The sequence below is a fragment of the Notechis scutatus genome, chromosome 9 (assembly GCF_049901735.1).
Source record: "Notechis scutatus isolate UNSWTSFEM ecotype Mainland chromosome 9, rNotScu1.2, whole genome shotgun sequence".
NCBI classification, from domain to species: domain Eukaryota; kingdom Metazoa; phylum Chordata; class Lepidosauria; order Squamata; family Elapidae; genus Notechis; species Notechis scutatus.
In genome coordinates this window covers 1,420,673-1,445,785 of record NC_142017.1, presented here as the reverse complement: position 1 = coordinate 1,445,785, position 25,113 = coordinate 1,420,673, and the positions used below count along the sequence as shown (strand labels likewise).

The 25,113-nt window shown below is 44.6% G+C and overlaps 1 protein-coding gene across 1 annotated transcript in view; it reads left to right on the top strand.

Moving 5' to 3' along the window:
- Positions 1-3,743: 3,743 nt before the first annotated feature.
- ZNF469 (zinc finger protein 469) overlaps positions 3,744-25,113 on the top strand; it is a 108,663-nt gene continuing 87,293 nt past the window's right edge. Inside the window, exon 1 of the mRNA XM_026686285.2 lies at positions 3,744-3,898. The gene's annotated coding sequence lies outside the window, so the exon portion shown is untranslated. The remainder of the gene's footprint in view (positions 3,899-25,113) is intronic.

Below are 25,113 nucleotides of genomic sequence, written 5' to 3'. Positions count from 1 at the left end.
TCCTTCAGTGATGGAGCACCCACAACCTCTGGAGATAAATTGTTCCACTGATTAATTGTCTGCCCTGCCTTTAGTTCCAGGTTGGTTCTCTCTTTGCTTACATTTGAAAAATATAATAATTTCCACCAAGCAGCCTAGTCTGGTGTGATTTGGTGACTTTTCTGTGTTAACTAAAGCAAACATCACATTCTGAGCAATCTTTTTGACTTGGTTTGGGCTTTTTCACATTTCCCCATCGTTTTTTTTTTAGAGAAGAGTTCTGTTTTCTAGATATAAAGACATTTTAAAATTCTTCAGCTACTTTTGGGATTTGGGGGCAAAGGGATTATGGAATTGGTTTGTTTTTGATGCTTGATGCTATGAAAGTTTTCTGTTGTTTTTTCTGTAGACTGCCCCAAAGTACTTATTTCCCCATGCTCATCAGTTTTGAGTCACTGCTGTTCTTAATGCTAATCCCATGTTTAATTCTTTGTTGTTGCCGGTTACTCGGAACAATTTTAGCTTCTCCTACATGCTTTTGTCAATATCTTTATTATTCTTTCTTTTTCTCATCTCTACACCTTCATCTTACCCCAACCTGGTGCTTTCCAGATGTCTGGTTTGCAATCCTCATTGCCTCCAGCCAGCGCAGTCAACAGGAGCTTATGATAGAAATACCAATCTGTGCTTTTAAAAAACTTTCTCTGTTTGACAGGATAAATTCAAATATTCCACTAACATTTTAAAAGGAACATATCTTGGTTATGAATCTGGATGACTGTCATTTTTGGACAACACCATGATTAATATTATTAATATTTGAACATTCCACATTGGCTTTTTGCACAGGTTTTGATTTATAATGATGTCTTTATAAAGACAAGCAAGGAAAAGAGGGAGAGGAGCAGTTCAATTAACTTCAAATAGAAGCTTTTCCCAGTTGCTTTAAACATCTCCCTCACTTCTTTCATTTATTACACTCACCATGTTTTCTTTTCCTAATTCTCCCCTTTTCTCTCTTTTTGCTGATTTAACACACACACACACACACACACACACACACACACACACCCCGGCTGCTTGGTCTGCTTTTCTTCAGCCTCCACGGTCTCCTTATGAGCCACTGGATCATTTCATTCCTCCCTGAAGTTACCAAAGGAGACTCATTTATTCTGCCCCCCATTCAGTGGGCAGGATTAAACCTGCACCTTCTCTACCTTCTTCAGGAAGTCCACCTGATGTCCCTTCCCTTTCCCTACAGGTACCACTAGAATCTCTCTTCGTTCACTCTTAAGTTGGTTTGCTCTAAATGTGAGCCTCATTGTAGAAACCCAAAGCCAGGATCCAGCTGGAGTGGCTCCAGATGTTAAGCAGTTAAAATCTGAGTTTTGGTCTTCAAAGCCAGGTGCTAGACTTTGGGGGAAGCCGAGCTTCTGCCCGGTGGAGAATGCCTAGACTTCCTTGGTTCAAGATCAAAGTGTAAGTCACTGTCAGAGAAAGCAAATCAATTTTGCAAAGGGCAATGACTATGGTATGATTAGGATGCTTATCAGGGACAAGCAACCAGATCCACTCATGAAGGGCCAGCAACTTTAATGTGTTCTACCTCTATTACAAAAATCTCCCCAAATTACTTGCCTTTCCTTGGAAACAAACCGATAGTTACCCTGTGGCATGGCTAATACATTGAATAAGTAAAAATAAATAAGGTCCATGGAACTTACCAGGAGTCAGGCTTATGCCTCTTGCGGCTGTGCAAGGACTCTAGGCTATATCCCCGCTTGACCTCTCCTCCCTATCTGCTTGATAGTTCCCCAACAACGCCATCCAAACAAACACGTGTATTTTGGGAAACAAGGCTCATTAGTCATTAACCAGGTCCAGCATCAGATTTTGACTTTGGGGAGAGGCTGTCACTGAAGGGCGGGGTCTTTCCATGGAATGGCAGAGATCCAGTCCCCAGCAAATGCCTCTGTGGGAAACCAGAATGCGTTCTTTTGCTCGGTTGGCCTGCTCCGTCTTTCCAGATGTGGATCGTTTACCTTCTTTGTACTCCAGCCCTTCTGGATTCTTCCTTTGGTTCTCTAGGGAGCTTTTGCAGTCTGCCTCATACCTGATGTGGAGAAAAGGGGGGACGGGGTCACTTTTGGTTCTCACATGCTTTATTTTCAAACGAAAAGCAGCTGTTTGGAAATGAAAATGGGGAGAAAAATACACTCAGGACATGTTCTTTAGAAGCCATAACATTGGTGAGGATGTGAAATGAAGAAGAAAACTTGAGCTGAATGGATTTGCTCTGTTTTTATTGCTTGCTGCTGCTTCCTTGTGAGCCAACTGGTAGATGTTTCCACAAGGCGCTGCTTTGATTTATTCCAGCACATCAGCGCTGCCACCTTCCAAGATATTTAGAAGCTAAATATTTCCAAAAGCTAACCGTTGGGTTCTTCTTATTGGTAACTCTTGGAAGAGAATGAAAATGGATGACTCAGAGCTCAGATCTTGAGGGCCGTCTGAGAGTTTTTCATCCCCTCCCCTGAGCTTCAACTTTCCATCCAAATTGTGGCCCAGCTGGAAAGCTTGGAATGGAACCCAGAGTGGACCAGGTCCTCAAAATCTGGTTTGCCTTGCAAGATCCTTCCACCTTGGTCCATTGACGTCTATCTTCTAAGATGGACAGGCAACGTGTGTGTGTGTGTGTGTGCTGTGAATGCTGCCAGTTTGGTCTGAGAGCCCCTGTTCCTCCCACTGCCGCTTGTCCCTGCTGCCCTGGCGGTGAGGGCCTCCATCTGGACTGAGATTTGGCAGGGGACGGTTTGCAGATGATGCACGAGGCAGAACAGAGCAGGAGGCTCCTCCCAGCTGCAGTCATGTTGTTTTCTGAGAAAAATAAATCTGCAAAGTGTCAGCAGATAGGATCAATACCCGAAAGGGACATGCAAGGACAAGCGGTTGGACATGGCTTGGAAGCCACTCTTCCACTTTTGGAAGAGATCCCTGGAGAAGGCCAGAGCCAGCAGATTTTATGATCTCCTGTAGGTTTCACCTTTCAAGCTGATCTTTCCATAGCTACCGTGTTTCTCACAAAGTAAGGCCGGGCCTTATTTTTTTTTTGACCTCTGAAAAAATGGCTAGGCCATCTTTTCGGGGGTGACTTAATTCCCCCCCTTGCATCCTCGGGCGGGTGGGCAGCGACGGCTTGGATGTTGACCTTGGCGTTGGTGGGGCACTTCATTTTGGGAGACCTTCCGCCACCGTTGCTTTCCCTTCTCCCCGGGCTGCCACGGCGTTTAGAACAACACCACGGCATTTGGCGCAGCCACGCGTGGCCAGCCAGGGCTCCTCCCTGCAACCGGAGCCCGGCGGAGACACTCGGCTTCAGGCGCTCCTGTCGCCACCTTCCCTTCGCCTTCAAAGGCAAAGCCAATTCTTTTAAAAATGATGCCCTACTACCGGTACGACAAAGCCTCCCCTGCCCGAGAGGGCAGCCCAACCCCACGCGGGGAGGTAAATCTCCTGGGGCCGCAGGAGATTGCTTTGCACTTTCTTTTTGTCCATCTCTTTGTTTACCTGGAGTTGATCAAATAAAGATGACTTGATGTGACTCTTCTTCCCAGGAAAAGGGCTTATATTTCTCCTGTTCCGTTTCCACTGCTGTTAAACAGCCTCCTTTGGAGGGGGGGGGGGAGGAAAAATGATACTCTCTCTTTATAAGACACGGACATGAATTAGGCAACTGTCCACTTCACAAATAACTATTTTTGAAACTGCTTTTAATTCTCAAAGTATCCATTTAACCTCTGGTGCATGACAAATTCATTTTCTTGATTGTGTTCTTTCTTGTTTTATTGCCAGATGTTTAATCAAATCTGCAGACCAGAAAATCTCCTCTTTTGGACTAAACTGCTGACTCCTTTTAAAGGTAAGTGCAAAGCAGCATTGTTTGGTGTACCCCTTTTCAAACTGGCAAGGATATTTGTTTCACATAGGTAACAAAAGCAAGGAATATATATGAATGAAACCATGGATTGAGTGACCAGCTCTCAGGAATGAATAATATCTGTAAAATAATTGAATCTATTACATTAAATGATATGGTGTAAAACAGAGGTCTCCAAACCTTTAAGCATTGATGGAGGAGGAATTATGGGAATTAAAGTCCGCAAGTCTTAAATTTGCCAAATTTGGAGACCTCTGGTGTATAAAGTGTAATAATGAAGCTGCAGGGCGAGGAGTTGGGGGACTCGAGTTCCAGATCTTCATTAGAGAAGCTGGTAGGGTAAATTTGGGCCAATTATTCTGTCTCCGCCCTAGAAAACTTCTGTCTCCTGGAATGGTTTTGGTAGATTATGGTCCATGGTTTTGAGTGAAAAGACATTCATCCCATGGAGGATTGATGTGGGTTGGTTGTGTATACTGAATTTAAGTTAAATGTATATACTGAATGTACTATTTAAGTCATGTCTGTTCCTGGATGCTTGAGTAATGACAGAGAATAAAAGGTCAAGCTATAACACTCCAAACTATTTTTGGTTGCTCAAGAGAGACTCTAATTTTGGAATTCCGGTTGTCCTTGATCCTAAATCTTGAGGTGATTTGTGCTTGTTTAGGGATAAGAACAGTCAACAATTCGTGGTGATTGATATTCATATTGTTTGATGATATCCATCAGACTTGAGAATCTCGTGCAAGGAAGAGAACTCTATAAATTGCCCAAGAGAAAATATGGAGCAAAACTTGGGAGTGGCCTACAGTATATCAGTCAGATATTCTTCCCGCTTTCTGTGCTAGTTATTAACTTTGTGGTGCAAAGTTGAGAGAGGGAAGGGTGGAGGTGCAATAAGCATATAAGAATTTTGGCTCACCTGGCTGGCCTTCCCTGCTGTGGCCAGAAGTAGAGCAGCCTTGACAGATGTCATATCCAGTTGCCAGGAGTTCCTCTTGGAAGGCCTGTGCTCTTCTGTTGGGCCAAATAATCAAGGAAACATGTGTTTTCTCCCAGCCCAAACTGCCTCCAATGTTCTTGATTTCATTATTCCAGAGGAGATTGATGATTGTGGTAGATTTGGTCCAGTTCCTTGAAAAGATTTGACGGGACGGCACCAGCAAGTGTGAAAGCCAACTAGGAAACTCCATGAAACCCAAGAGGGGTCCCTGACCACCTTCAGGTGTCTCTTGAATATGGGAAAAGGGAACCTAATGGGGAACACACAGGGCCATGTAAATAGTGAAATTATTAGCAAATATGCCAAAGTGGAGACATTTGGCTGCACCATTTGAAAAAAAAAATAGAAGCAATCACAATGACATCTACAAAACATTTTTTTGCTATGGAGGTCTTGGCTTTCCCTTGTCTACTTGGTTCTTTGATGGAAATTATGACAAGCTTATAGCTGGATTGTTGCTTTTTGCATGTTCATCATATTCAGTGGGGATGTGGTGGCTTTTTGGCTGGTGCCTCTTGCATATAAGAGAAGAGGAATGGAAGGTGAGAAGAAAAGTAGATGTTAAGACAAGAAGGAAGTGTTGCAAGTAAGAAATGTGGACTTGTTTTTAACAAAGCAGGAATTTGCCAAGGGATTATTACAAGCAGGAAGTGCAGAGGCAGCTGGAATGCCTGAGAAAAGCAGGACCCTTAGACACCTTGGCTTACAAAAACGTCTACCTTTTAATAAGTTGTGCTAATATGAAAGAATGCTACTAGATTCCTTCTGATTTGGAATCTCCATAAGTATATAAATTCCTACAACTGGTCAAAACAAAGTTATTTTAGATAGGGGACAGCCATTTAAACATGACATCCAGGATGGAGGGATGCAAACAATATTCTGTGCACAAGATCATAAAGGCAGTTGGGTAGAAAAAGTACCGCCCCTTCAGTCAAAATAATCTCCCCCAGGAAGTTGCATTAAAATACATGGTTTTAGCAAATTGGGAAGGTGCTTCTGAAGGTCACCGTGTCACCTGCATTTGAAGTCTTTTCTCCAACCGATGAGTCATAGGAAAGAAGTGGGAATTGGATAGAATGGGAAAAATAATTTTAGCATTACAGCGCTGGTCCCTTGCGTAAGCTATATAGCAATTTTCTTCTGGGCTGCAAAACTGAAAGGATTATATATGCTTGCTCTGCATTGTCCTAGGTAATTGAGGCCTTCTTTTTGATGGATAAATTGTTTTCACATTGCATTAGTTTTAGGTTGCGGAAAGTATGACAGAAACAGTAAATATACCAATAAAAAAAGAGAGGGAGAAAGGGCAGAGAAAGGGAAAAAGAAGAGACATGGCAGGCTTGTGGGATACGGAAGATTACTTGATTTATTGGAGAGAATGCCTCTGCCTCTGGCTGTGGCAGTGTGATCAAAACTCCACCTGTTTTTTGTTTTACGTGTGAGTCCATGTTTGTGTGTCCAGCATTTGAAAGCAGTTATGCATTTGATAAATCCAATTTCTGAAAAGAATGTCCAAATAAAAAAAGAGGGCGTATCTGAAATGAAATGGAGCGGAACAGCAATCAAATAGGAACCTTAAGAGCCTTGATACAAATTAGAATATAAAGTCTGTGCTTCAAGATTCTTTGCTTTCTGGTGAAATACGTTAATTTGGAGGAGAGATCCCCAAAGTAGCATCCTCAATGTGTGCCTCTGTGTGTGTGTGTGTGTGTGTGTGTGTGTGTGTGTGTACTATTGCTCCCAGAATTCAAAGCTACAGGGCCAAATTTACGAATTGTAGGTCCCACTGGATTGGGGAAAGCCACCTCTATATGTCTGTCTGCCCCTCGAAGATAGAAGGAGAACCTTTATGGCATCCAGATGTTGCTACAGTACTGAAGCTGTTGCCACAGCTGACAACCTTCTTTCCTACTGGTCATGCCAGCTGTCCAGGCCGTAACATCTGGAAGGCTTTCTAAGAAAGATGACCTGTGTCATCTGAAAGGTTTAGAAAGGATGGGAAGCAACATCTAGGCAGGTTTTGAGGAGCATGGATGGCTCATCCACATCCAAGCAGATGCTTCCTGCTTGTAAGGAGACAACAACTTAATGTTCCTTTCGGAGGCAGGTTTTATGGGAAGAGGAGGGGAACAGCAGCCTTTCAAGAGGTGGGGCAGGGGCTTGTCATGGCCAGCAACAAAGACCAAATGGCCGGATTCTATGGAAAACAGAACTGAAATCGTTTGGTAAGGAAATTTGATGGGATTCAACAGAAGCTGAATTCTTTGCAAAATCAGCCTTTTGTTGCTTTTTTCGCTCCGGTGCTAAGTCCAGAACCTGCCTGCCTCTCAAGGAACACCGCTGGGAAAGAAGGATTTTGAATTTGAATTGAGGACTTTTCCAGTCCGAGAAAATCCCTTTGAAGTGTAGCATAGCTCAGAAATAAACATCCCCCCTCCCAGCTGCTGTTTTCTCTTCTCTCCTTGCTCCATCAGAAACCCACCTTCCCGGCATGCTAACTAACAACGTCATGGATGGGTTTGTTGTTGTTGTTTTTTCGTCGTTGCCGTAACCCTGCGCTGATTGCAGAGATATGAATCCACCCATCCTTGGAATCTGTTATTCTGATGACCCTCCATTCGTTGCGGGTTTTCCTCCCACTTTCATGCCCTTCTGGAAACTGAATGTACCTTCTCTTTGTGCCCCCTCTTCCAAGTCGTTTACCTTTTTAAAAGGCTGAAAGGCCAAGTGCACAAATCCTCCTTGCTCCCAGGGCTGATTGTCCTCTTCCTCCTTTTCCTGTTCCACCTGCACCGCCAAAAGTCCCCTTGGGGGTCTCCTGAGGCCAGTTGGCTCCCAAAGGACACACCCCACCTTGTGCAACTGGAGTATAATGGGGAGGTGGAGTGACTTTGTGTCTTCTGAGCTGCACACTTATACACCCCACCTTGCATTAAATCTATTCTCTTCTCTACTTTCAGAGGTCGAAACTTAATAAATATAATTCTAGTTTCCAGCAAGGAAACACACACACAACTGAAGTCTTCTTAAAATCCTAGGCAACATCTTTTCCAAAATGTTTTTTTTTTCTTGCATAGATCATTTGTCTTTGATTTTTGATTCTAGACCTAGGAACTAGTTCAGTATTTCCTTTTCTTTAAAAAAATGAAGCCCCAAACCAATTTTCTCCCAATTACAGTAGATAGCGTTGCTCCATAATTGGTTTTTCTTTAAAAACAAACAGATACCCTTCAGCCTGGGGTCCCTGATCCATAAAGTCACAGAGGGACTCCTCAACATATAAATATGTTTTTAAAAAAGAGACAAACAGAAAGGATGGAAAATGAAAGGGAAAAAAACATAGGTATCCCATGGGCTGAGCTTATGTTGGCCATCCAAAAATCCTGTGGCTTCTCTTGAGAGATTATGCCATCCTGGAACAAAACTGCTGAGGAGATTTTGGTTAAGATGAGGCAATTCTGTCTGGCCACAGCTTGCATGTAAGGTCAGGGAGTCCTTTGGCCCTCACAAACTTTTTGCCAAGAACATTTTTGGACAGGTTATTCAATCTCCTCTTAGGGAAACCGCCCTGGGATCAGGCCTTGCTGAATCATGATTGAGATCTGGTTTGCGGGGAGGGGGGGGGTCTGTCTGTGTGAAGTAAAACTTATGAAGAATGGTTGCAGGAATTGGGTATGTCTAGTCTGGTGAAAAGAAAGAAAGACTAGAGGAGGCATGATAGCAATGTTCCTACATTGGAGGGGCTGCCACAGAGAAGACGGGGGTGTCAACTTATTTTCCAAAGCACCAGAAGGCAGCACAGGAAGAAGCAACGGATGGAAACTCATCAAGGAGAGAAGCAACCTTAGAACTAAGGAGGAATTTACTCCTGACTGGGAGAACAATTAACCAGTGGAATGACTTGCCTCTAGAAGTCGTGGGTGCTCCAAATTCTGGAGGTTTTTAAGAAGAGATTGGACATCCATTTGTCTAAAATGGTGTAGAGTTTCCTGCTTGAGCAGGGGGTTGGACTGGAAGACCTCCAAGGTCCCTTCCAACTCTGTTATTCTGAAGTGCTTCCCCCAGCGGCCAGGTAGCTAGGAAAGGTGTGCAAATTAGGCACAGCGTAATTTGCCAGAGTTGCTTTGGCTCGGAGCTGCAGGGAGCTGAGTCTTCCTGGTAGAGTTCTTTTCCAAGCTTTACAAAAGGAAACCCTTATCCTTCAGAGTGACTAACGTGTCCCCCTCTGGACAGAATTTCAAGCAAAGGGTTCGTTCCCAGCCATTGCTACATGGAGCAGGTGGTTGAGTCTGCACATTGCACGTCAATCATCTACTTCACGTTGCATAATCTGCTGTAAATCATGGTGTCCCCTTCTGCCAAGCGTGCCACAAATTATTGGACGGGTGCCATTCTTCTCTTCTCTCCAGGTCTCTCAAACATTACATTCCATCTATCAGGGGACCTAATGTTCCTTAGCGCCATTAGTTTCCTCTTATGTCAACTTGAAGGTCCCAAATTAGCTACATCTGGCGGGATGGAGGTGACACCATTGATGGAAGGCGTCTGAGAGGAGAGCGCCTGTCTGAACCAAGAAAATACAGCAAAGGAGACATCATTTTGCTTTCAGAAAAGGCAGTCCAACTTCTGGTCCAGCCAATCCCCCTTGCATTCTGGCCGACTACTATTGCAAAATGTGTTAGAAAATCGGTTTCCAAAGAGGGAGATGGTGGGAGGATGAGAAGGACACGGGATGGGGAAGGAAGTCTTTCCTCAACTTCTATTTCTTCATATTCTTGCAATTGTTCATTATTTAATGGGTTATAAACTGGCTAAAAATGTCTGTGTTGTACAAACAACATGGGTCAGTTGGAGGCAGAGGCCGAGCAACAAGAGTTCCAGTGTTTCGGGCTGTTCATAATTACACATGATTCAAATTTCCCTTTTTCTTCTTAATCTGTTCCAGCAAAGTCCTTGCTAAGCAAAATCTGATTTCACCCAGGCAATCAATCCAATTCAATTCAAGTTTCAAACTGATGCAATTCTGCCTGCGATGCCAGACTCAAATTGTTGAATTAGGTGGATCCCATTGACAGATATGTGGGGGGAAACTATTTCTGAATATGCCAGGAAATACATGAAATCATGCCGGGGCCTGTGATTCAACTCAGATTTCCAATTTGATCAGGAAGATGGATTTAATGTGGAGATTCAGCAGACTCACTTTAATGCTATCTTAAAATAAAAAAAAACTCCCACAGTTCCTCTAGTTTTGTTCTCAAGAGTTGACCCATCTTCTTTCCAAAGGCAAGGATAATATTTGGCATTAGGTGGCATGTCAGGGCCGGTCTTTGAAAAGTAATTTAAAAGTGACAGGGCCCAAAACGTAAAAGTTATTTCATTTACACTTAGGAAGGGAGGGTGGGAGAGTGGGGAAAGGAAGTAAAAGGGAAGTTGAACAAAGGGGGGGGAAAGTATGAGAGGAAAAAAAGGATAGAGGGAGGGAGGGAGGAAGGAAGGAAGGAAGCAAGGAGAGAGAAGAGGAAGGAGGGAAGAAGGAAGGAAGGAAAGAAGGAAGAAGAGGGAAGAGGGAGGGAAGAAGGAAGGAAGGAAGGAGAGAGAAGAGGGAGGGAGGGAAGGAAGGATCAGAACTTTCTCTTAACAAACTTTGTCGCAATCCCCTCAAATTCCCACGAACCTTAATCGATTCTTTGTTCTGACTGATCCTCACACTTATTGCCAGTAAAATCCGCTGTCTACAGATTCTCTGACTGCCTGGCCCAGAACAAGAGAGAACCACACTCCTGCGGCACCAAAGTGTGCACTTTCAAAGAGCCAATGATTAACTTGTGGTCAGTGTAGCTTTATGAATCATGCGTGCACACATTTGCTTGTTTGACTGTTTACATAATTATGAATTAAATTTAATGATACTGGAATTAAATAATGCTCATTGAGACTAACATGATTACAGAGGTCTTAATTCTGTCATGTACACACACCCTTGTGTTTTGAGAAAGGAGGCCCAAAGTTAATGATTAGCCAACTTTAGGCTGCAAACACACATTTATTTAAAGTATTGCGGTCTACAGAAAGACAAATCTACTCTTTTCTTGGCACTAATTAATTAATGTACAATAAACTCCAGTAAACTAAAAACACAACATTAGTTCTGGTGGGGATCTGCCAAACACCTGCTTATCCTGATAAGCCCACAGGCATGGAAAGGAAGGAAGGAAGGAAGGAGACAAATGGGGAAGGAGGGAGGAGAGCAAGGACGGAGGCAAAGTGAGGGAAGAAGCAAGCAAGCAAGCAAGACTATTGTCAGTGCTTCTTCCTTGACCCTGGAGGGAAGGTGATTTGGAGGGTTTTCCTGAGCACAAGTAGTAGACATACCCAAGAAAGGGTCCCCTTTGTAGCTTAGAAGATAGATGGGCAGCAACAGTCAAACAGAAGTGAGTAATATTGTCCACAGCATGGAGGGAAGAGAAGAAGAGAGGTGATGAAATTTTGCCATCCCTAATACCAAGATTTAGGATTATTCTTTAGGAGGCCATCTTGTGAAATCACAAGATTCATGGTGGACCCAAAGAGAGTCCTTCTTCATCCCACAAAGTCCCACAGGTTGTTGCCGTGACCTCCATTGCAGCTGTCATGGACCCAACCCCTAGAATTCTTTGAAAGAAACGCGTCCTGCCTCTCGTTACCCCATTCAACTCGGCATGCTCAGGGTATAAGATTAAGAAGAGCAAACCAGAGATGCAGAAGAGGGAGAAACTGAGGCCCTTTAGCAGACTAGAATTCATGGAACCCCAAATGTCTGAGCCAAGATGGGACCATTTCTTCCTCCAGGTGGAGCATTGCCCCCCAAACCCCGACCCCCTGCATCTAATTGAAAGCCTTTGCGTAAGGCTTGTAGGGGTCCATTGAAGAATACACTGGAGGTTGACTGGAGATCCTTTCCTGTTAGCAAAGCTATAAAAAGCACACACTGATCTGGAAATGAATGCTAAGCTGCCAAGGGGGGAAACATTAAAAAGTTGTCATCTTCAGCTCCAGGCAACATCTTGTCTGGTAACACCACAACCTGCAGGCAAATCTGATCTCCCTGCTCCACATTGCAGTGGTGCCTTCCTTCTTGGCTTCTGGCTGGATAACGTGGAATGTGCCTGAGATGGATTCTGGAAGAAACCTTGCCAAGTTCTGAGTAATCCGGATGTCTTTCATGTGTATCCTTGGAGGAACAAAGAAAAGAAACTTTCTGTTTGTTCATGATCAATTATCTGTGGATTACAAGCCTGAACTCCATGCAACCTGTGATTTAATTTACTACCTTCGGGGTCCCATCCCACTGCTAAGGGTGGGGTCAGAATGATGACTTCAGTTATGAGGAGACTGTTCCTCCTTATCTTTGGGGCTAAATTCAAATGTCCAGGAAGGCGGATTTGACGCTTCCCAAACAGAAGTTCAAGGAAGGTGTTGAGCTTCAAGCAGAGGCCAAATAGACCTTTAAGAGGGAGGTTTTGCTTTGGATTCCTGCACTGAGCAAGATGGAGTAGATGGCCTCTGGGATTCTGCAGAAGGAGGTCTTGTAGCTTTCCCCCTTAAGGCTCTCTCCGTTTATAGTATTTTGTTGGTGGGCTCAATAGTATCTCCTAAGATTGGACTGGAGGACTGGAAATAAGTGGGAGTTCTCTGTTTTAGGTGTCCCTTTGAACACCTTATAAGCAGAAGCATCCAGGACACCCTTGATCTGCAAATCTCAATCATCCATCTTCACCTGTCTTTATTACAGTCCAAGGCCCGGTGCAAAATAAATTAAAACAATCCCATTAGAAAAATAAAACAGAACAACTTTTTAGCAGCTTCACACATGATGTGCTTCTAGTAACAAATCTGAATAGGATGCAGTCTTAAGATTGGCAACTTTAGCTGATTAATTGCCTATTAAACATAACAACGTATTTCAACTCAGCCTTGCAGGAACATTGCCTTGAAATGTTTTTTTAAATGGTTTTAATCATCTTTTTTCTACCTTGCCAAATCATTTATTTTGATTCATCAACAAATAGTGCCGTGCAGATTATGATGCAACGTCCTTTTTGCATATTTTTCCTTTCCCCATTATGTTATGGTCTGGCTTTTATTTTCTTCTGTTTGATATGGTCCAGGTGAGTTGTTTGTTTTCACCACAAAATCCTCATTTACATTTGGTGAAATCTATGCCTGCCTCAGCCGATCCTCACAGTTCGTTCCTGTCCGTGGGAAGGAAGCGGTTTGTTCCAATATTTTTCTCTCGCGCTTTCTGCATCCGATATCCATTGGCATAAATTATTTTTGCTCTTTAAAATCAACCTTCACACTTTTTAAGCCCAGAAAAATCATCTGTATTTTCAGTCAAGTGGATTTAAAATGAAACAGATTAAAGGAAAACAACACTGGTCGTTTTTTGTTTAGATCAAATTGATTAAAAAAAATTATAGAGACACTGCGTGAACAACTGGAGGCTGGCTTCTGTCTGTTTTTAGAGGGAAAAGTAACAAATCTACTTTACAAAATCTACTTTTACAAAAAAGTAACAAATCTACTTTATAATTTGGGGTGTTTTTTTTTAAAAAAAAAGCAAGTTTCTGGCCCTCAGGATTGCTCAGATGCATTCAAAAAGAGTAACTAGAGGCAGATGGCATTAGAAGAAAGACTTTAATTGAAGGGAAAATGGACAAACAAACAAAGCTGAACATTTTATATGCTTCACTGAAAAATAATGTTCCACTCTCAGGACTTACAATCCTTTGAGTTAGATATATAGCAGGATTTTCTGCGGGAACAAACTAGGATTAGACAAACTAACCAGTATCTAGACAGCCCAGCAGATGAGATGGTAAGAAATAACTTTTGCCAGGAGTAAAAGACTGCAAAAGAAAAAGACAACAACACTGGATTTATTCCCCAAGCCAATTTTCCTACCAGTCCAGCCCCTTGTTCCATGTGTCGGTCCAACTTTCCAGGTCCAACTTCTTCATCTCCAGGGAGTAGTCAGAAAAAAAATGGGAATAGCTAAAGGTGTGAATTGGCTTCCTGGAGAGAAATCCCTGTTATTCTAGCAACCGCCCTCCCTTTTCCAGATAGACCGGCCCAGAATAGAAGCCTGGGGTCCCTGGTTCCAGGTGGTTGTCCGAGCAACTTGACTGTTTGGGTAAATGAGATTTTGGCTATTTTAAAATTTGGAGGAACTAAAATGAGAAATTCACCCAACGGACTGGCAGCGAACCAGGAGGGAGTAACTCGACTGCTCGTCCAGGCTGTGTTAAAGAAACACGCCGCGTTGATGGCCATTTAACTTTCTAAGCTCCAGTCTTGATCTCTTAACAAGATACTGAGCTCGAATTACCCCTTGACCCTCCTTTCTTTCCATATGATTCTGTATTTTTAAAAAATTGATGTACCGTAAATGAAAACATGATACGCTGGGATTTGTATGGCTTCGGTGCTGAAGGATGGAAGAATGTCAAGAACTGGAAGAGTGAACAGATTATATGGTGCAAGAGAAGAATCCACGGATTATGCATTCAGCTCAGAGGGGGCAAACTTTTCATTTGCCAATTTGATTGGCAACCCGCTGGATCTGGGATCCAGCCCAGGTTTGGTGGCTGAGAAATTCTCTCTTTCTCTCTCTCTCTCTCTCTCTCTCTCTCTCTCCCTCCCTCCCTCCCTCTCTCTCTCTCCGTTCTGGATGAAGCCTGACACCATCCGAAATTTCTGCGAGAGAAAATGAAGAACAGCAGAGAATGTGTCCATCTGCTTGGAAGGAATCTCATCTCTGCAGGGTGGTCTCTTCTCTTGGAGGTCAAGACGGCCTGAGTTGTGCTGTTTCTTTCCTCCTTAATGTTGGTTGCATGTTGAAAATACAAGTATTTAGAAACAGTTCTGCCCAACAAATCAGGTGAAATTTGTCAACTCTTCCTTTTATCTTGGATGACAGTCAAGTGACTCCTAGAGAATCTTTGTAACTCAAGGTTGAACTGTGGGGTCCTTGGTGCTCTCTGAACTTGGTTGTTTACCTGCAGACGTTTCATGAGTTAACTAGGGAACATCATCAGTGCTGAAAGGAAGTGGAGTCTGCTCTCTGTTTATATACAAGTGACTTTCCCTGTCAATATTGGTGGAAGCGCTCATCAATTTTATAGTTGACGAGTTGCTAAATGTGGTAGTTCCTTGAGTAGGCTGTTTAATGTTTGATCGTTGGTCCAGGTTGGTAGTTCTTTGATTGGATCATTGTCTGTTATCACTACTGGTGTTAACACAACACAACACTCTCACCAACACCGACAGGGCAAACCACTGTATATAAACAGAGAACAAACTCACCCTTTCTAACACCAATGATGTTCCTTAGTTGGGTCATGAAGTGTCTACAAGAAAAACCACCAAGCTTAGAGAGCCTCAAGGACTACAAAGTGACTCTTCCCTCTTGTTCTTAAAGTAGTTCTGTTCATCGAGTGTCCCAAAGGTGCTTTTTCAAGAGGCAACGGGACTTTCTTGTTTTTCTTTGAAGACATTTCACTTCTCATCCAAGAAGCTTCTTCAGAGCTTCAAAAGCACCTTTGGGACAACCATGACCTGGATGACTGAGAATCTCCATAGACATGTTCATCAAGTGGTCAAGGGTGGTGAGACCAAATAAGCCACCTCCACTAACTCAGTTAAAGTTCCTGAAACTGAGTCCAGCCTGGTCATTTTCCATTTTAAAAATGTTATTGTGAAAGAAGAGGGATGGCTTGATTTTGAATTATTGCTGCCAAGGAAAATGTATTTGCCAAGTTTCATATCGATAACATGTTTACATTCCTTTGGACTCCACCTTAACTCGCCAGCACATGTCGTCGGAGGGCTGTAAATGAAAGACAAGCAAAGAAAAGAATGGCGTTGTCCAATATTCCTAAGCCAGATGGAGGAATGTCAGTTCCCGTCATCTTCTCTTCTGCAGAGTAGAAGGTTGTTGCTGGCTGGAAGTGATGGGGTTGTACTTCCCATCTCTGGAAGATGCCAGATTGAAGAAGGTTGTTCTCGGGATGTTCCTAAGATCCCAGGAAAAGCCCAAAACAGAGACTCTGCAATTCATATCATTCATATATTGTACTAAATCCCAGGGACTGCTGGTTCTGCTTGAATGAAGATGATCTTCCATGGAGAAACCATGCTGGAGATACAACAGAAGATGAGGAAGCTGGATTTATACATCATACCAAAGCATAACAGAGGGCCAGAGTTGGGAGGGAGCTCGGAGGCCTTCCTGATCAAGAAGGAAATCCTATACCCTTCCAGACAAATGGTTGCCCATCTCTTCTTAAAAGCCTCCAATTTCTGGAGGCAACTCATCCCCCTGCTTACTTGTTCTCACTGCAGGAAATTTCTCTTTAGTTCTAGGTTGGTTCTCTCCTTGGTTAGTTTCCATCCGTTGCTTCATCCATAGTTGACCTACTTGTGGCACTACTACGGGCAGGTTCTTACACCGTATTCACCCTGGTTAGCAAGCTACATCAGCTCATTTCCCACCACATGCTAAGACATTACAGCTTATGGCAGCCCACCAAGCCAGATTAGCCTGCCGCTGTGCTATCACAATGCCTTTGCCACAGCTGGAGAATTCCCACATATGAAAATGCACAGAAAGTATTTTAGGGAGAGAGGTGGTATTACTGGGAAAGGCTGACCCGCTCTCCTATTAAAGCTGTTTTTCTCTGGTGGAGAAAAACCTTTCATGTGTAATGTGTAGCTTGGCCCTGAGTGGGTCCTGCTGAAGAGCTCCTTAATGGATAAGTGAACCTTAACCTCTGTTGCTTCTTGGCAGAGGAGCGAGCTCCCCTGCTTTGAGAAGCTGCACGAGTCCAACACATGTTGGTCTTCGCTGCACAAAGCAAAGATGCTTCCATGTCATCACCAGGTTCAGGAAGAAGATTTTGGTGGATCTCTTGGGCATTCTTGCATCAGGAAGCAGAAGGCCAAGAGATGCAGAGGGATGAGGTGCAGATGGGGAGAAGAACCCCCCCCCCTTTGCATCTGCTCCCCTCTCCCCACTTTGCAGCCATGCCTTTGGATGAGACGCGTAGGGACTACCTGGAGAAGCCCACCTCCTCCTTACTTAACTGGCTGCTCCTTGAACTGGGGTGAAAAATCTCAGCTGCTCTATCTAAAAATCCATCTGATGGAACCTCCACTTAATGGACAAAATGAACATGGCTTATTTTTACTCCTTCAAGGACACTTCTATCCAACCTTCCTCCCTCAAGTGCACTTTTAACCTTTAGTTTAGCCTTCTCTGCCTTTTTAAACTGAATGTTGGTGGCCCTCGTTCTTATTTTGTAAGTGTTTTCCATTTATTTATTTTACTTTTGCTGGTAAACTCCCCGTTTTTGCCCTCCCCTCCAACTCTTGCACCTGCAGCTTCTTTCCTGCTTTGGGCTTCTGAAGAGCACTTTTCCATTTCCCTCCACCAGATCCTGAGTCCCAGGTGTGCAGAGATCCCAAGGCTGGATCTTTTCAGCGAACCCACAAAAACCACAACTGGTCGAAGCGTTTCTCGTTGGTGGACCCTGAAATTTTGGGAGGTGATTTGTGAGTCATGCAGCTCAATGAACTTTTCTGGAAAGAAAAGGATGATGCTTGGGTTAGCCTGACACCGACCACCAGAGGGCGCTGCAAGACTGCATTTGACTGTGCTTAGGTGCTGGCAGGAATAGGTGAGCCCTAAGTGGACACCTGCCAGGTGACAAAGATGGGTCAATAGGACTCCAGGCAGCCCTAGAAAAGGTGCAACTGGGCAAGAGCCCAGCCAGAAGGAGCCTGCTGGTTGTTGACTCTGCCCTCATGTCTCAAGGATGCCGGCCAGCGTATATTCCATTCTTTTCCCCAACTCTTAGGGTATGCGCTAGCATACCGCATTATTCAGACCAACCTTTTGCTCAGGGTCCCACTTGCAACAACACAACACAGCCCACAGCCTTTGTTATTTGGGCACATTGCCTACGTGTCAACCCTGTCGATGAACTAATTGTGTAGCTCCTCTGTAGATCCTCACCTTTCCAGTACAACCTGATTGGAAGGTGTGTGTGTGTAGAGGTGTGTGTCTGCTTCAAAATGTAGTAGCCAAATTGTAGCTCTTGAACCCGAGCCCCAGGGAGGCGAGCCATTGGGAAGCTCAGACCAACACGGCTACCCGTCTGAGGTCCGTTCTGCAAACTGGGCTCGCCGGGCGCCGGGTGGAAAACCCTGACGGGCAAATGGCTCACATCTGATTCTGCAGTTTGCTGCCTTGCAACGGATTCGTGGCTCCGAATCTTTTCCCCTTGGACTTAAATCCCGTAACGGAAATCTTTGAAGAGGATGATTGATCAGGTCCTCGTTTGCCTCAGGGAGCCCATTCAGTGAACAGGGTTGGGACGCTGTCCTAATTAGACCCGGGACGCTTTGGGAAGGTTGCGTAATGGGGCCCGCCTCGCATGTGCTCCTTCCGCATCTCTGCGCACCATTCAGCCTTTCTGGCAAGACATCACTTTCCCTCACTTTCTCTGGGAGCAATGAAGCCAGGGATCTATAAACACTTAGACAATAGGCCATTGCTCTTCTTTCAATGTTGCCCAAAGTCAGGAAAAACCAGGCTGGAGGCCAACTTTAATTGCATGGCTTCCTGTCAGGTATTGCAACAGCCGGGAGGTGAAAGGCTGAGTCCTGTGCCGCGGAGCCTGGCATTGGGAACTGGGAACACATTTTCTTCTTGAGGCCCCAGAACGGGTGGCTTGCAAAGATGTGCCTAGGATGCGCTCCCTGGATCTGAGGTGCCTAAGGCTCGTTTGATCTTGGCTGATCTTCTAGGCCTTTTGTCAAGCTTAATGTTGGCTTGTGAAAGCTGGGAGGGAACCCATGGAACATCGGAGCTTGGAGTTTTGCAGGTGTTGGAATGTGAAGATTCAGGATGGTGGTTGGTTGAAGGTCAGAAGGACCTTGCTCATCAGTTAATGTCTTCCTTCCTTCCCTCCCTCCCATATCTTTTCTTTCTTTCTTTCTTTCTTTCTTTCTTTCTTTCTTTCTTTCTTTCTTTCTTTCTTTCTTTCTTTCTTTCTTTCTTTCCTCTCTCCCTCTCATATCTTTTATTTCTTTCCTTCCTCCCATATCTCCTTTCTTTCCTCCCTCCCTCCCCTCATATCTTTTATTTCCTTCCTTTCTTCCCTCCCTCCCTCCCTCCCACATCTTTTCTTTCTTTCTTTCTTTCTTTCATTCTTTCTTTCCTTCCTTCCTTCCCTCCCTCCCTCCCACATCTCTTTTCTTTCTTTCTTTCTTTCTTTCTTTCTTTCTTTCTTTCTTTCTTTCTTTCTTTCTTTCTTTCTTTCTTTCTTTCTTTCTTTCTTTCTTTCTTCTTTCTTTCTTTCTTTCTTTCTTTCTTTCTTTCTTTCTTTTTTCTTTCTTCTTTCTTTCTCTTCTTTCCTTCCCCTCTCCCTCTCATGTCTTTTATTTCCTTCCTTCCTTCCTCCCTCCCTTCCTCCCTCCCTCCCACATCTCTTTTCTTTCTTTCTTTCTCTTTCTTTCTTTTTTTCCTCCCTCCCTCCCTCTCATATCTTTTATTTTTTTCCTTCCTCCCTCCCTCCCCTCATATATTTTATTTCCTTCCTTCCTTCCCCACATTAATAAAACCTGTAGGTGTGCTTAGATTCTTTGACTGTGGTTTGAAGGGGAGGAAATTTATTGCGTAGTTTTGAAACATTATACAATTGTAAGACTCTCATCACCTGCCTGGAATTTCCAAAATTGAGATGCGAAGCATTTTTCCTGGAAGGGGGCTGGTGATATTTGAAAGGAAAATTGGGGCTGTATTGCAAAATGAAGTGAGGCCAGGATAACAATGCAGTTAAAGTTAGAACAAAAAAAATTGCCCCAGATTGACATGAAAAAGGAAAGAAATATTTCACTTAAGAACAGAGTTGTCATGACTTCCTTTGTACCAAATAATTCAGTGATATTAAAAATACGCTTGAGACCACCCGCTGAGCTCTCAAAGCCCCCAGTCCTCTTCACCACCTCAGTGTGGGCAGGAAGGTAGGACGGAAGGAAGGAAGGAAGGAAAGAAGGAAGGAAGGAAGGAAGGAAGGAAGGAAGGAAGGAAGGAAGGAAGGAAGGAAGGAAGGAAGAAGGAAGGAAGGAAGGAAGGAAGGAAGGAAGGAAGGAAGGAAGGAAGGAAGGAAGGAAGGAAGGAAGGAAGGAAAAGAAGGAAGGATAGAAGAAATAAAGAAAAGAAAGAAAAGGAAAAAAAGAGGACTAAGATAGCAGCTGTGCTTGATTCAGAATTCATCACTCAGTTTTCAACATGGGTCCACTTTCCCTTTCCTGGAGTGAACGTGTCTGTCTGTCTGTCTGTCTGTGCCGTTGCTTCCTTTCCTGGATGGTATAATTGGCCAACCACGTAGAGGCTGATTCAGAATCTGGCCCAGACGAGGGGAAGAAAAGAGGCTTTTGAAACTAAATCCTGGTGTTGAGACCATTATGGGACAAGGCTTCATCCGAGATGGGTTTGGCATCGGATGCTGGGTGCTTTACCCAAGAGAGGCTGGAGCAGGTCAGAAAGAGGGTGATTTGCCCTCGAAATAAGATGCCCTAAAGCAGAGGTCTCCAACCTTGGCAACTTTAAGACTTGTGGACTTCAACTCCCAGAATTTTGGAGAATTCTGGGAATTGAAGTCCACAAGTCTTAAAGTTGCCAAGGTTGGAGACCTCTGCCGTAAAGGATCAGCTGGCCTGGCAGAGGCTCCGGTCATGGACAGAGGCACCAGAGGGCAGGATTTTCTGCACATCCTGAAACCAGGGGCAGGAACGGAGCAAAGCTAGGATTCTAAAATTTCCACGCTGAATCATGGAAGGCTGAACCCATTGATGGTTGAAGCTATTTTAGGATGCCTTTTCTATTTCCATCTTTTTGCCAATTGCAAACCACTTTTGCGGCCTCAAAAAATGTGCTTAGACAACCCTTCCCTTCATGTTTTCAAAACCTCTAATTGAAATATGGCATTTGGTTTAATCATGCCGCAAAGTAATTTACCATTCTGAGATTCGAGAAAGTTCCGCAGAAGGCGCTACCTAGAATGATTAAAGAAGGCCATTGTCATGTTATGGATTAAATGAATTGATTACGTATTATATAGCAAATAGCAATAGCCTTTAAACTTATATACAGCTTCAGGGTGCTTCACAGCCCTCTCTAAGCGGTTTACAGAGTCAGCTCTCCCAACAATCTGGCTCCTCATTTTACCCACCTCAGAAGGCTGGAACATTGAGTCAACCTTGAGCCGGTCAGGATCAAACTGCTGGCAGTCAGCAGAATTATCCTGCAATACTGTATTCTAACCACTGGGAGGGAGGGAGGGAAAGAAGGAAGGAAGGAAGGAAGGAAGGAAGGAAGGAAGGAAGGAAGGAAGGAAGGAAGGAAGGAAGGAAGGAAGGAAGGAAGGAAGGAAGGAGAGAGAAAAGGAAGAGCAATAGCAGTAGCATTTAGACTTGTATACCGCTTCCCAGTGCTTTCCAGCCCTCTCTAAGCAGTTTACAGACTCAGCTTCTTGCCCCCAACCATCTGGGTCCTCATTTTACCGACCTCAGAAGGACAGAAGCTAAGTCGACCTTGAGCCTGATGAGATTCGAACTGCCAAATTGCAGTCAGCTGGTAGTCAGCAGAAGTATCCTGCAGTACTGCACTCTCACCACTGCGCCACCGCGGCTCACATATATTCATTATATATTATATATTACATAATACAATAATGCATACACGGAGAGAGAGAGAGAGAGAGAGTATATTTGTCATTTTTAAATATTTTGATCACTGTATTTGAGTATCATTGGTTGCTTTTATAATACTTTTATAAAACAACCTCTATCTATACTTTATTCATTGAAATTCAGTTTTCTGAGAAGGGGTTTGTTGGTTTCCCCAGAAGAATTCATGGCACTAAGAAGTGACAGACTCCTGACATAAAACAACCAATCTCATGTTTGCTTGGACAGCTTCGCTTGGCCAAGGAACACGGACAAGGGAAACAGACCCTTCTCTTAGCTGTCGTGTTGCCAGCCCTTCCTCAAAATGAGCAGGTAGAAGTGTCCGGAGTGAGGATTTTCCTCTAGGTGGTTGGGAACTATTTTTTTCCCTTCTGGGTATCTGAGTCCATCTGGACCAATCCCTGCCGTTTTCTTGGCCAGGCGTTTCAGAAGCGGTTTGCCATTGTCGCCTTCCTAGGGCTGAGAGGAAGTGACTGGCCCGAGGCACCCCGCTGCTTTTCTGAGATGAAAACCAGGGGTGGGCTTCCAAAATTTCAGTACTCTGCCTGATTGCTGGGTGGGCGTGGCCATGATGGGCGTGGCCTAGTTGGCCTCCTGCACCATGGCAAGGGGTGGGGTGTTTTAGCCTTCCCGGGGCTCCCGAGGCTCTCTGGAAGCCAGAAATGGGCCCATTTTTTGCCCTTCCCCGAGCCTCTGTGCACACCCTGCACTTACCTGCATCCCAAACAGGACACCTGGGGACTCCTGGGAGGGGCGTGGTGGGATGGGCAGGGCCAGCCAGGAGTGGGATTTGGCAGCTAGAGGCTTTCCGAATCCCCTGTGAGCCCCCAGCAGCCCAGCCCTGCTTAAAAGGGGCGTGCATAAATGCACAATCGTGCCTACCGTCCCTGTCCTATTGTCCTCAATTATTCGTACCCATTCCCTGTATTCATACTTACATTGATTATCTTGTAAGTTATTGATGAATCAATCAATAAATAAAAATAAAAATAAATAAAACTCACAGCCTGTCCCTTCCTGGCCTGTTGCCTTGGCCCCTGCACCAGACCGACTCTCTGGGAAATATTATGCATGAATTCAACCGATGTGGCCCGCTGCCCGCAGAGCAGAGATGCTCCATTGCTGCCCCTCGAGGATGACAATCTGCAAGTTTGGCTCCGAGCTTCAAAGCGTGCTTTTCCTTTCCGTCGCTGCCTGCCTGGAGCCACATGAAAAGCTGCAGTAAAATGGATGCTTTCTTGATACTGGGAAGCTTTCCGAAGTGGAGCTGAGGAGACGTGCCGTCGTCCAAGCCCTTGTCATTACTCCCCGAGAATCCCTCCATTCCGGCCAATCTGGCCTCCTAAGAGCTCTGTTGCTTGAGGAAAACCACCCGTCTTCTCTTTAATCCTTGACAGTATCGGCTTAATCTTGGGAAATGCGTCTTTGTCCCACTCCTTTCCTTCTCTTTACGGCTTCCATGGACGTTATTCATTATCCAGATGGAGGAGCTGGAGGAAAATGCCTATAAAATTCCCGGTTTGGTTCGAAGGCCTTCAAAAGACCTTCCGTTTCGCCGAGTCTGTAACTTGCAACTGGCGCCTCAGATGATGCTGGGAGGAATTGTAGGCAAAAGACTGGTCCCAGTTGGCCTGTTGGGACTGACCACCATGCACAAATGTGCATCTTCCTAGAAGGGCCAAGGGCAGAAGGAGCTACCCACCTCCAACAGGATGGAGCCAAACACTAAACAGTGGTGAGATTCAACATTTTTTACTACTGGTTCTGTGGGCGTGGCTTGGTGGGCATGGCAGGGGAAGGATATACTGCAAAACCCCCCTTCCCTCCCCACCCCACTAACCTGCATTCCAGCTCCGTTCTCCTGTGCAGGGCAACCAAAGGAGACCCAGTCAATGATCAGCTGGGACTCAATGGGAGGCAAAGAATAGATGGGGTTGGCGGGGCCAGTCAGAGGTGGGATTGGCCGGTTCTCTGAACTACTCAAAAGTTCTGCTACTGGTTCTCCAGAACTGGTCAGAACTGGCTGAATTCATCACCTCTGGCATTAAACTAAAGATCTTGTACATCTAAAGTGGACGTCTTGTCTCAATTTAAAACACGATTGAGCCCAAAATTTATGTTACTAAGTGAGAAATTGGAACTGAAGTTGCCTTCGGAAGTCTGGGAGCTTCATCACTGGAGGCTTTCAAGAAGAGACTGGACTGCCATCTGTCAGAAATGGTGTACGATCTCCTGCTCGGGCAGGGGGGTTGGACTAGATGACCTACAAGGTCCCTTCCATCTCTGTTAAATCACATCTATTAAGTGAGTTTTGGCTCATTTTACGACTTTTCTTGCCACATTTGTTAAGTGAATCACTGCAGTTGTTAAGTGAATAAACCCGACTCCCCCTGCATTCATTTTGCTTGTCAAAAGACAGTCACATGACCGTGGGACATGGCAACTGTTATAAGTCCGAGTCAGTTGCCAAGCGCCTGAATTTGGATCATGTGACCCTGGGGATGCTGCAACGGTCATAACTCCCTTTTTTTTCAGTGCCGTTGTAACTTTGAACGGTCGCTAAACGAAATGTTGTAAGTCGAGGACTACATGGAAGTAAATACTGCCCTATCTTGTTGCTAGAACACCAATGGGGTTACATGGCTGCCAGGAGTGTGTATGTGCAGCCATCGTAACTTTGAAACAGTGGTGGCATTCAGCCGGTTCACACCGGTTCAAACGAACCGGTAGCAAGGATTTGGTGTGGGTCGCCAAACCAGTAGTAAGTTCTGGCTGGCCAGGGCCCCGACCCGGTCACCCAATCGCCCTTTCAGGTATTTCTTTCTTTTTTTCTCCCTCCCGACAATCAGCTGTTTATACGATCAGCTGTGCTGGGATCCCCCTTGCTGAAGCCCAGGAAGGCAAAAAATGGAGGGAGGGGCACAGCAAGGATTTTTTTGCCTACCTGAGCCCCAGGGGAGCCTTCTGGGAGCAAAAACGCCTCCCCCCAAGAGGCCCAGGAGGCCCCAAAAATGGGTGTGTGGGTGGCTGCAAAAAAGCAAAAAAAAAAGCCACGCCCACCCAGTCACATGACCCACAGAACCAGTAGTAAAAAAAAATTTGAATCCCGCCACTGCTTTGAAATCAAGTCGTAAGTAGCTTTTGGAGCGTCTGTTGTAACTTCAGCCGGTCACTAAGCAATTGGTCGTAAGTCAAGGACTATCTGTATTGCAGTCTTTCTCAAACTTGGCAACTTGAAGACAATGTGAACTTCAACTAAGCGGAAAGTTAGGAAACCGTATTTGAGGGCAGGAGGCTTCAACTCTGAAGGAAAAGTCCTTGGAAAACAAACCACAATACAATGAACCTGCGAGAGCAATTTTTCCTTTAGTTTAAATTATTTGTTTCTCGA